Source organism: Mangifera indica, chromosome 14 (assembly GCF_011075055.1).
Source record: "Mangifera indica cultivar Alphonso chromosome 14, CATAS_Mindica_2.1, whole genome shotgun sequence".
Lineage (NCBI taxonomy): Eukaryota > Viridiplantae > Streptophyta > Magnoliopsida > Sapindales > Anacardiaceae > Mangifera > Mangifera indica.
Window position 1 is genome coordinate 1,339,093 of NC_058150.1, and position 13,699 is coordinate 1,352,791.

Consider the following 13,699-nt stretch of genomic DNA (forward strand, 5'->3'; position numbering starts at 1 on the left):
ATACTAAAATAAATAATTATATCTTTATTTGAAGCTAAAGAATCATTAATTAATGATAATGAGTGGTTATGGGTTTTGTTGGAGACAAATTTATGCCTATTTGAGTTTAAATTAAATTTATAATATTTAATTTAATTTTAAATTATTTAAATTAATATATAATATTACAAAAAAAAAGTAAATAACATTATTAATAGAATGGAGATAGACAATATAACTAAAAGAATAGATTATTGTATATTGTGATAGGATTGTCAGTTTATTTTACTAAACAATATTGAAATAGATTTTTATTTTTTAACTATAATTAATTAATTATTTAAATATTTATCAAGTCTATCATGAATTTAATTACCAGTCGAATCAATCATATCAATCAAAATCCAACCAATCCTTGACTGGGGCGATGCTCAATCCGGTATCAAAACATTTTGTTTTAATAAAGAGTGATCTTGATTGCTTAAGCAAGCAAAGAGTTACTCTCCATGTTCTCTTCTCTCTCTCTCTTCTTTTTTTTTTTGTGTGTAATTTCAATTTTTGGATCTGCACAAAAATTGGATTCCAGCTTCATAAAACTGTAGCCCAATTCCCTGGTAAGCATAAAGCCCAAACATTAATATTAATGTCAATAAACCTTTATTTGTATAGAGCAGTTAAGGAATTCTGTCAACTCAAACATCTTTTATATATACACGTGTGTGTGCGCACACGCGTGATGAGATTTGAACCAACGAGAATTACTCTTATAATCGATGTGGAATTTAGTGTGAGAAAATGAAGGGAGACAAGACAATCAAGATTTTCTACCACCGCGAATTACTCTCAATCAATATGGAATTTAGTGTGAGAAAATGGAGGAAGACAAGACAATCAATTTTAACGTGGTCCAATAAAAAAATGAAGAGTTTATGTTTACGGTAGTGATATTATTAAAATAATAATAAATATATATATATATATATATATATATTCTGGTATATAATAAATAATTAGATGATTTTAAATTAAAAATAAAATAATATTCAATCACATAATATTATATTATTTATATACTCAAATTATATATTAAAAATATGTATATATAATTTTTTATTGTATTGAGTTTATACAAAGAAAGGGTTACATGTGGAAGTGGATTTTTTTTACAAACTGAATTATTGCACTCTGATTGAGATGGTTGAAGTTGTGGTAAGTGGTTCCAATACAATAAAAAACTATTATTTAATATTAGAAAGATTGTAAAAGTCGTGACAGATAATAATATATATTTTTTTATAAATAAAATTATACATACAAACGTATTTATACAAATTAAAATGATAACTTGTGATAAAATAATATGATTATTTACTTTTGCTCTCACTATAAAATTACTCAATCAATATTATTATTTCAATTTGTATAATTTATTTATACGTATAGTGTTGTCGTTTTCCCATTATGCTCTTGGATGGGTACAACATGTGTCTGTAAATCTCTTTTTAATTTAAAAATATAAATAAAAGCCAATCAAGAGGAAAAATCTAATTATTGCTCTCTTATGAGTCCAAATGATGTTTCTTTTATGTGGGTCTTTCATCATGTTCCATCAATAATTTGGGCTGGGAGCTTTGTTCCCAGATTCCAATTATGTTATCAAAATATTTTTTAGGTGGTGGGTTCACTTCAGCTTTCCAATTCTAAGATCCAAAGAGAAATCATTTTGAAAGCAATGTTAAGTATAACAATTTTGAATATTTAATTAGATAATTAAATATTATTATATTTTTAATTTAAAATTATTTAATTACATGTAATTTTGTTATTGTTTGGATTCCTGTGAGTGCCCTGCTGAGATATTCCTCCCCCCCATTAATATTATCCTGTGGTTAATATAAATCAATTAAATGTCAATATATATGGTTTTATTGTAACCAAAGCTTGCCACATATTTTATTCCCAATTGACTTTAAAAAAAAAAAAAAAAAGGGTAAATCCAAGAATCTCAATCCACCTTTCTTATAGTGACTGAATAAAAATGGAATAATAATCAACCATTATATAAAAAGGAATTTCTTAATAGGGTCGAATTTTTAATTAAGGATATGATTCGTTTCATAAAATAAGCCAATCAAAACATTTTAGTTTAAATTTTAATTTGTTAATTTCAAATTAATTTTTATAAATTTAAATTGATTTTGAATTAAATTTTATTTAAACTTAATCTAAATAAAATCTCAGCTCTCTATGAGATCTTCCTCGTTATTCATCCTATCTTAAAAAGATTGATAGATTTTAAATAATTCCGCTAAGATTTTTTATTATTGGAAAAGGGGTATTTAGTAATTTTAAAGGAGCATTTTAATTATTTCATCAACTTATTATTAATCCAATTAATTGCTTCATTTTAAAAAGGTATTTGTCTCATATCGGATCCATTACTATTCAATCCCAAGCTTTAATTAAACAATTTAATATGAAATTAATATCACAGTGTATCCTTACAATAATATAATTTATCTTTTCGATGATATTGTTCATCTAACCAATGATCTCTTAATAATATTATATATCAATTCGAATAAATTTAAATTTAAATTGATTTTAAATTTAATTTAGTTAAAATCAAACCCAGTCCTATTATTATTATTAATAATTCGGGTGCATTATTTGTTTTCTTCATTAGTAAGATCTACATAAAGATAACCCAAGGAAGAAAACAAATTAAAATTATTGATGAAGTCTAATCTTAATTTCACATTAATGTGACTCATGCTTTTGGTGGAAGCAGTGGCCCAGATTTGCAATTCAATTATGCAAACCTCACACTACTTTAATAATTCACAATAATTTCTAAGGACCTATACTTTAAATATTATTATTATTATTATTCAAATTATCAAATCCCATAGAAAAAAGAAACAATAAAACTATGTGTACCCATTTTAGATATACAAATATGTACATATTTATATATGTCATCATGTGATTGGATGATTTTGAATTAAAAATAAAACAATAACTAATCATATGATGACACATATGAGTGTGTATATATTTGTATACCCAAAATGGATATACATAGTATTGCTCAAAATGAAATCCTCGTTGATGTCATGTGCAAACAACGTTGAATTAATAAAATAAATAATTGTTACCAAATTAATGTAAATATAAAAGAAAAAGTGTATGATTTATTGATGATACGACTACGTTTAATATAAGAAATCATAAAAGATTAAGCCCTAATTGCTTAACTGTGTCATGTTTTAATAATATTTATTTATTTTTTCATTTCATATTAATCATTAAAAAAAAAACAATTACCAAATTATTTTATGGCATTCGATCTTGTATCCTTGTATCGTGTTTTATAGTGTTTTCTTTGGATAATTTTCAAATAATTAATTAATATGTCATCATATGGTTATATAATTTAATTATTTATGTTAATATTAATTTTAAATAATTTAATATTTTAGTTTATTTGTACTTATTAGTATTCACGTGCTTATAAACAAAATATTATTGAAGATGAAATCACTAAACTTAAATAATAACCCAAAAAATAGAGTAGTCCGATGCAAACCTAAAAAAGGTATATATATGTATTTGAAATTTTATGTAATTAATTTCTTCTAAATTATGTAAATTTTCGGCTAGGGTTAGGCTCATATTAATTTTATATCACATATAAGGTTTGATTCGAATTAAGTTAAGTTTAAATATAAGTTAATTTGAACTTATTTTACATTTATAATAGTTAGTTCAAATTTGAGTTCATTCAAACCGATTTAAAATATCGTTGAAATTTCATCAATAAGATAAATAATATTGTTAGACAGAGATTCAAATAAAACTGGAATTAAATTAACTCAGTTCGAATCTAATCCTAATCATATATCGAAAAATCTAGTTTTTTTCATGCAAATAACTCACGTTAGAAATATTATGAACTTGAATTATTCCTCGACTCAAACATATATGACAAAATCATTTTGAAGAATTGTCGTACCTGCGAATTTCTAGGTGTGAAAAATTTTCCAAGAAACCAAACAAGATAACCCAAAATAATTAATCGTTTTAGACACGTCTTATACCATTATAGTTAGTCAAAAGGGAAAATTAATCTCAAGAAAATTCAATTGAATTATTTTGATTGATGCTGACCGCATAATTTAACCAAACTTTGCACGTCTTTATAACCTAATTTGGTACGCAATTATCATCTAATTTCTCTATTACGTCACCCATCATGACTTTTTATTGTTTATTTATATAAATATATTTTACAATTTCATTACGAATTCTATGCCGAGACTAGTTCGAGTCAAATTTTTATGGTATTTTTTATTATTATTAGAGAACTCGTGTTTTATTATAAATTTATTGTTCAGATTGGTTCGAGTTTTTTTTATGATAATTGGAGACCTTATCCACATGTGTTGATAGATAAAACTAAGATATAATAATCGAATCTATAATTATTATACCAGATAAATCAAAATTTTATAAACATAATAAAGATTCGAATCCAAACTTTTATCTTATAAATTCTAATATTTCACCAATTTTACTAATCCTCTAACAATATTTGATAGTATAAATTTAAATCGAATTTAAATTTACAATTATTCAAACTTACAAATTATGTATTTCTTTATTAGCTTGTTAATTAGTAAATTAATTAATTAAGTAATTATTCTTTATTCCTGGTTTACTTTTTTCGTGAACAAAGCATGCCGACCTACTTCAATTCTGGCAATGACTTTGATTATTTTACTTTGATTGCACGATTAAGTTTGATAATCTTTGATGATGAAGTTTACTTTAACGATTCGATACGTTTTAAAGAAAATTCATCTTGACCCAGCTATTAAAAAATTAAATTAAAACGTTATGACTACGTAATTGTTGATGGTAAAAAATTTTAACAATGAGATACACAAAATTGAGTATATAATTTTATATCAACGATAATTAATACAAAGAGATTTTTAAAATGGTTCGGTGTGTTACTCGAAAGGTTATGTTGAATTATTTTAACATAATAATAACGGTGTAATTACATAACAAGATACTCTCGGATCCTACTCCATTGAATCTAGGTATCCGAGAAAATTCATATATAAGAAAATCCATTGATTATGATATCGGGGAAAATAACAAATGATTTATATCCAATAAAAATATGAGATAAAGATGAAATATAACTAAATAAATCATGTATCTATCAAAATTCATCATTTCTCTTTGCTAATACATCAAGATTAAACTGTTGATTTACTTGATTAAGTAGTTGTGGGATCAGTCATTGAACATAAGATTTGTTCTATTCAGTATGATTGATTTGATTCTGAAAATAATGATCCAATTTATATAAAATTCTTCGTTACAAAAAAAATTTATCATTTTCGTTATTTCTAAATAGAACGACTCCTACTCACTTTCTAAGCCATCTTACGTGTATATAACATATTTAATCGTTACATATTACTTTTCACGTGGTTAATCACTATTTATCGATTAGATACTTCTTCGGTGTAATTCTTATATCTCTTACTAAAGGAAAGTCAATAATTAATTTATAAATATTTGTATTATAAATAAAAATTATATCAATTAGTGGTCGAACTAAAAATAAACGGAAATATTTTTCAAGGGTAATTTATTAAAGTAATAAATAAATTTAATATTAATATTATATAATCTTAGGTGGGAAGAAAAAAAAAATCAAACATTGTCATTGAAGATGCCACTATAAATTCACACAATAAATTCCTTTTTGTAGTGGGAAAGCTTTTTAGCAAGTAACTTGACAAATTTGCCTTTGAACTCTTATTGGCTGATTAAAATTTTAGCATGTTTAAATTTATTAATTAATTATTTATTATCTGTATACCATTCTCAATTGACATGATTTAAAGATTTGATTCATGTGAATATTAGTTTTGTTGATTTTCTCGGAAAATTAGTGTGAGAAGGAAAGTTACCAAACATGGAGAATAATTAGGAGATTTTTTTTTTTTTATGAAAAATATTCTTATTTTATTCTTCCACTAAAGGTATTCAAAGACACCATTATTAGCTGATTAACTTTCTTTTTTCAAATAATGACTTTTTTAAATTATCTTTTAATTAATAAAATATGTGTTAATATATGATTGAATCAATACGTCTTTTTAAATAATTATTTTATTCTTCCACTAAGAGTATTTTGTTGTTTGTAATATTTTATCGATACGAATCAATATATTTTTTAAAATGTAAAATATGTTTCTGATTTTTTTTTTGAGATAAACACATGATAATTAGATTTTTTAATTATTTTATTATTATTATATAAAAGAATATATCATACGATATGATACGTTATTTGTTATTTGACTACTATGCTAGCAAATGCTAAGATTCGTACAAGTTCTAATATTTACAAAAAAAATGCAAAAGACATGTTTTGCTTTTGTTTTTGTAATTGGGGATTTTTCCGGTATTGGTTGGATGAATAAACTCAAAATATAATAATTAAACTTACAATCACTATATCATATAAATTAAAATTATACGAATATGATAAGAATTCAAATCTAAATCTTCTCTTTAAGATTTTTATTACTCTACTAATTGCAAAAAAAACAAGTTGATGTCAATATAACCTTTAATTACGATTCAAAACAATCAAATATCTAAGTTTATTAGATAACATTGAGTTTCGATTAGTCTGATTCGGTTTTTCAAAAGTATCGTAAATATTTGTATGCATCAAACCATAAGGAATACGATGTGAAATGTGTTGCAAACGTGTAACATGTACACCAACTTCAATTTAGATCCGAAATAATCTTGTTTATTTTTTTATTAATACTTTGTTATTCTTTTCTTCTTCAAATTATGTTTTCTTCCTTTTTCAAGTTGACTATAGCATTCCTTTCCTTTCCCTCCAAACATGCCTCCATTTTCCACACTTTTATCCTTTTTTTTTTTTTTTACTCTATTAAATATTTAATAAGGTGACCCATCTCTTTATCTTTATCTTTTTCTCTTCCATTATGAATGGTTTGGGTTCATATCCCTAAAGTTACACCAAATCAACCAAATTGGATCTTGCTTAATTTTGTTTCCTCGTATTAATTCAATATTTAATCCATAAATAAATTAAATTAAAAATTAAAAAAAGAAAAAATATGTGCACTAGGAATAATTGATCCTTTTTGTGTTAAGAATAATATATTATTATATTATCAGTATTATTTTGTATCTAATTTAAAATAATTATATATTATTAAGAGCAATATTATAAGTATATTTTTTATACATAATTTCTATATACAGATAATATATTATCATATAATTGAATATTATTTTATATTTAATTTAAAATTATATATAAAAAAATATGTATGTATAATTTTATTATATAATTAAATTATATGTACTTATTTTTTAGTATCTAAACAGATACTCAAATGATATATAATATGATTGAGTAACTTTAAATTAAAAATAAACTAATATTTTATCATATTATCATACATTATATAAATATTTGATTAGATATTTAAAACTGGATGAGTACATCATTTTATTTTTATTTTATAATTTTCAGGAATGAACATATATCTAGTATATTTTATTTTAAATTTTGGACTCCTTTTGAAAAGGAGTGAAGTCAAATTAATCTAATATTAAAGGGTAAAGTTTAATTTAGGCCAAATGACTATTTTCTAATAAAATTTGATGAAGCGATAAATTTTTGGTCATTAAGTTTTAAATATTAAATTCTTGTCTGTCATCATTATCCATTTGTTTGAAAATTACAAAACTACAACTAACATTTAATGTTAGGGTTAAAAATTTAACATTTAGATTTAAAAAAAAAAATTAAACTCTAACCAATCTTAATATTATGTTTTGCCTAGTTATTTAGGGGTGTAACTATCATTTTTTAAATTATTAAAAACATATTAAGATTTTAAAATTTTAAAAACATCCTAAACTTTTGTAAATTTCTAAAAACCCTTTTAAAAATATGAGTGAATTGCGGATGAAAATATGTAGTTTTAAAAGTTAAAGAAAGAGAATTTATCAAGAAACCTTGGGTGGGCAATAGTCGTATGGCCTTTATTTTATTCCAAAAGCTTCATTACGTTCTTTCCATCAAGCATTTTCGTGTGTATAATTTTTTAATATATAAATATATACATATATAAAAATATTTTTATATAATTAAATATATTTTATTATTAATTTAAAATTATTTACTCATATTATAATATATAAAAAATAAATTGATTCAATCATTCAATCAATTTTTTCCCCTTTTTTATCTCTTCTCAAAGGCCGAAATAGATTGTGTCCAGGAATAGACAAATTATTCAGTCCACCGGAAGCATCTTCTAGCTGGCTTGCATATAGAATTCTTCATATTCAGCACCCTTGGTTTGGGAAATATTCCACTACTAAAATTAAAAAATTATTTTAAAAATAAATTATTTTAAAAATTATTATTATATTTAATAAAATTTAATAAAAATAATTAAGTATAAATAATTATTATATTTAATTAAAAATAATAAAAATATTAATATATTATTTTATTTAAATGTTTCTAAATATAATTATTTTAAAAATATTTTCTATACTATTTATTATATTAATTGGAAATAATATTATTTTTATCTTAAAAAATTAATAAATAAATATATAGTTATAATAAAATTAAGAATATCACGATAATCTTTTAATATTTAAGGTGGAGATGATAATCAAAATTCTCATCAGTGGTAATAGAAGATTACTATAATCTTTTATTACTTATAAACCAACTAAAGTAAGATAAATAATTTTTACTCCTCTTTAACCAAACGCTCCCTTACAATTAATATATAAAAATAGTAATCAAATCACATATCATATTATGTATTAAAAATTTAATTTTTATATTATATATTATATCATATTATAATCAATAAAATTATATGTATTTATTTTGACTATATAAATATATACACATTTATATATATCATCTTATGATTGAATAATTTTGAATTAAAAATAAAATAATATTTAATTATGTGATAACATATATAAATGTATACATAATTATATACCTAAAATAAATATATATAATATTACATTATCACTTTTTTAAAAAGATGTATTAATTTGAATCGGTAGTATATATTATATTAATTTTTGACATATTTTAATATATATATATATATATATATATATATATATATATATATGTATATATATATATATGTATGTATTCTCTATATTGGAATCTATATAAGTTTTAAAATATTGGATGAGAAATCTTGTTAGGAAAGCAAAATCATGAAAGGAAAAAGATGATGGGAGGCAAATGGTGTGGGCGCACATGGCAGATTTCTATACGTGACATGACAGTGGAAGCCAGGCAAGCTGCCCATTCCTGGGAGAATTTTCTAGAAAAAGAAAAAGTGGGAAAATTGAATGAACGTTCTTCAAAAGAGAAATCTAATTATAAAGCCGGTTGAACCAAGATGCCTCCCTTCAAATTTATTGGAAATAAATACACATGCCTATATGCACCTAACCTAACTTTTCAATATCATTATTTCTTTTTTCAAGATTTTCAATAATTTATAAGTTCTTGATATTCATATCTAGGATTATAAACCAGTTGAACTGTTAGCAAGCTATTTACGATTTGCTTTGAATTCTTAACCCAAACCTTATTTTGTTGTCGGCCAACTAGATCAACTTAATGTTCGATTTGAATAAAATATCAATAAATTTATAAAAATATAAAATGTTATATTTATTTTCCTAAAATTTTTCGTCCCAATTTTGAATATGAGGTATAATTAATAAATACATATAAGTTATGAAGTTTAATTGATTTTTTTTTTTTTTGAGAGTTAAGGTTAGTAATATTTATCTCAAACTCGAGCTATGAACTCCTCAATTTGGTGAACTCAAACTTGAATTCAAATTATACCTAAATACAATCAAGTCGAGCTCAAGACAAATAATACTCCATTCGTTTCGATTTGATTGTTATCCTATTCATATATCTTACATGATCGAATTTAGTGACATAGGGTTAAACAATAAAAATATGTGTACATAAATAAATATATATTTATATGTGTCATTATATAATTGAGCAATTTTGAATTAAAGATAAAATAACACTCAATTACATAATAACATATATAAATATGTATCTATTTATGTATTTAAAATAAATACACATAATATTACTTTACGGATAAATTGCCTAATAGTTGTCTAGGTACAGATGAGGCAAAATGGTAGTTGTGAAGGCCACATTTATATACCAAAAAAGAAAAAAGGCCTAACCTAAATTGAAGGCTAGTTGCAAGAATTTGACATCGCACTCTTGTTAGGTCTGAAAGGCATGTGAAATTTATTAAGTACAAATTAATCTTCAATTTCTAAGATACAAAAATGAACAATATTATGCACATTTATTTAAGTATTTAATTAGATATTTAAATAATATATTATTATATAATTAAATAATTTTAAATTAAAAATAAAATAATATTTAATTATATGATGATATATTATCTGAGTATCTAATTAAGTACTCAAAATTAGATACAAATAATTTTATTGTAAAGTATACATGAGATTAATTAGAAATTGGTTGGCCACCTCATTTGTTTGCATATTAAAGCAACTCAACTAAAATTTGGTTGGGTAGATATGGGGTTTTAATTTTTTTTTTCCCTATCAACCATAATATTGAAACAATGTCTTTTTCAATTTTCAATTTGGTTGGGTACTCAAAATTACCAAATGTTTTTTGTTTGTGAGACAGGGTTATGCCAAAAGTTTGATCAAGCACGTTATGTTATAAAGTTAAATTTGATTTAAATTAAATTTAAATAAGATTCGATTCGAAATCAAATCAATTTAAAAGAGTTTATTTGACATTAATGTATTGAAACTTAAATTTGATTAAAAAGTTTTTTGTTTATTAAACATGGTTAGTAGTATTAATTATTTAAATATATTATTATAATTATAATAAAATTAAAGTTATATAAATAATAATGTATTATCGTTATTAATTAAATTATTATCTACTATTAATCAAAAAATTAAATATAAAGTTGAATAAATATTTTTAATTTAAAATAAGAAAAAAATTAAGAATAAGATTTTTTTTTATATAAAATAACGTTATCACGTTATATTAAACTAATGAATATGAAAAATTATCTTTACGGGAGTTAGCACAAATCTTTATCCTAGGACGGAGCATGACATTACATTCAACCAAACAAAACCTTAAAAAATGGGTAGGTCGGTAGGTCGCTATCACGTAATTGTGCCAACACAATAAGGGCATTTACGTAAAACAAACGCAAAAAAAAATCTCGCAGTTTCATGATAATCTAACCAGCACCACCGTGAAACCCACGTCACAACAAAGAATTTGATGCTTCACTCACCCCAACAAAAGCATGTGACTGAGGGGGTTGTTTTTGCGTCACCGCTAATACGTGTCAATCTCTTATTCATTCGTCGTTTATTCTCGTTTACCGGAAGAGCTAGTCTTTGGAATATGCAGTCGGCGAGCTGTAAGACTTATCCGAAAAGGAGGCGGTAAAAAAATTACCGGTTACGTAGGCGACCATTCTGGCGGCAAAGCCACTAGCTGAATTTGTATGATGTGGCGACATGCAGGGCATGGGTGAGAGAATGATCTGGCTTCATTGTTAAGTTTGTCTTCGAATTCGCGCAAGCCGATTTTAAAAATGTCGGCGCCGCTTATTCAGCGGCTTGTTAGCCAAGTTAGCTGCAGATTCTGTCATAGAAGCCATTGGAAGTTTAACATTTAAAAATATTAATAGGAATTTGTATCCATGACCATAATTAAAAATTAATAAAAATCAGGAGTCCCATGCAGATTAGATACTCGTAACAGTGTCGTATACGGCGTTATAGGAATAAAAATAAAAAGAAAAAAGAAAAATAAGAAATACTTAAAAACGTCATTTGATTACAAAGATTTAAAAATTATTTTAATAATATATTTTTTATTATTTATATTATCTTATTTAATTTATCAATAATAAAATATTAAAATAATATTCTATTACCAATGATGATATGATATGTAATATAGGTGATAATCTGATTATAACATTCAATTTAGATATTAAAATATTATCAAATTAATCTTAGTTTTATTATAATTATATTATTATTTATTAATTTTTTAAAATAAAAATAAATTTATTTTTAATTAATATAACAAATAATATAAAAATATTTAAAAATAATTATATTTAAAGAAATTTAAGTAAATAATTTACTAATATTCATTTATTATCTTTAACTAAACATAATAATTATTTATAACTATCTATTTTTACTAAATTTTATCAAATATAGTACTTATTTATAACTAGTAATATTCTAAATAATCTATTTTTAAGCTAGTCTCTCTATTTTGATAATAAAATATTACTCAAATTAAATGCCTCAAAAAAACATCTTGATAATTGAAAAAAGTAATATTATGTATATTTATTTGAATATATAAATATATAAATACTCATATGTGTGATCGTGTAATTAAATATTATTTTATTTTTAATTCAATTTTTTTTAATTGGATTATAACAAAAAATTTATTATAACGAATTTATTCCAATTGGGACAAGAAGATGGCTTTTCATGTAGACACGAAAAGGAATTTGAAAATTTTCTTGTAAATTTCAAAAAAAGAAAAATTATCGGCAAGCTGAGATATTCTCACTATTACATGGTGCAGGGTTTGTCTGCCCTTCTAGATATAGTGGAGAAAAGATGTCCTCGATTACAAATATCACAATCAATCGTTAATCGTAATTGCTCAAACATAACCTATTTGAAGTGATTATTTCTGAGAGCATATATTTTATAACAAATATTTAGATTAAAAGGGTGGTTAAAAAAATTAAAATTTGAACTGAGTACAAACCACAAACTTTAGATGGGTTTTTATAAAAGATTAAGACATGTATTAAAATAATAAAATATTACAATTTTGTATAATAATTTCATCAATTTTCAATCCAATAGCACAAAAATTAATGACTTGTCAATATTATTTATTCAATTTCTAATTTAAAAAAGTCTAACATTTTTTCAAAATTGTACAAACTAATGGACCCGTTTAATAAACGTAATCCGAAAACATGTCTGGTCAGGATCGCACCGAAACCGGTAATTGTGATGGGTAGGGACGTGCCCCGGTTTCATGTGAGGTGGGTCCCAGTACTAGGCTACATTAGTTGAGACATCTTCTTTTTACTTGTTTTTTTTCTTATTTTTAAATCAAATTATTAAATGGTCCTGATGCGTTTCTCGTACACGTGGGCCCTTTCCGGACCGAACAAAATTAGATGATTGAAATTTGAACAGTTGGTTAGAAAATTAGGGCACCATGTTGGCTTGTTCGTTAGTCAACCAATCACTTTTTTAGTTCGCGTACAATTTTTTCTTATGAAGGTGGAAATTTCTAGAGCATATCTTTCAAATAATTTAAATACATTTAATATTTAATTTAAATAAATTACGAAAATCCTTCGTGTTGAATTCTTTATTTTTAGAATAATACCGAAAATACCCTTAAAAGAAGGGAACGTGTCAAATGGAACTTCCCATTCAAAACGACAGCGAATCAAGACCCAAATATCCCTTTCTGCTTCAC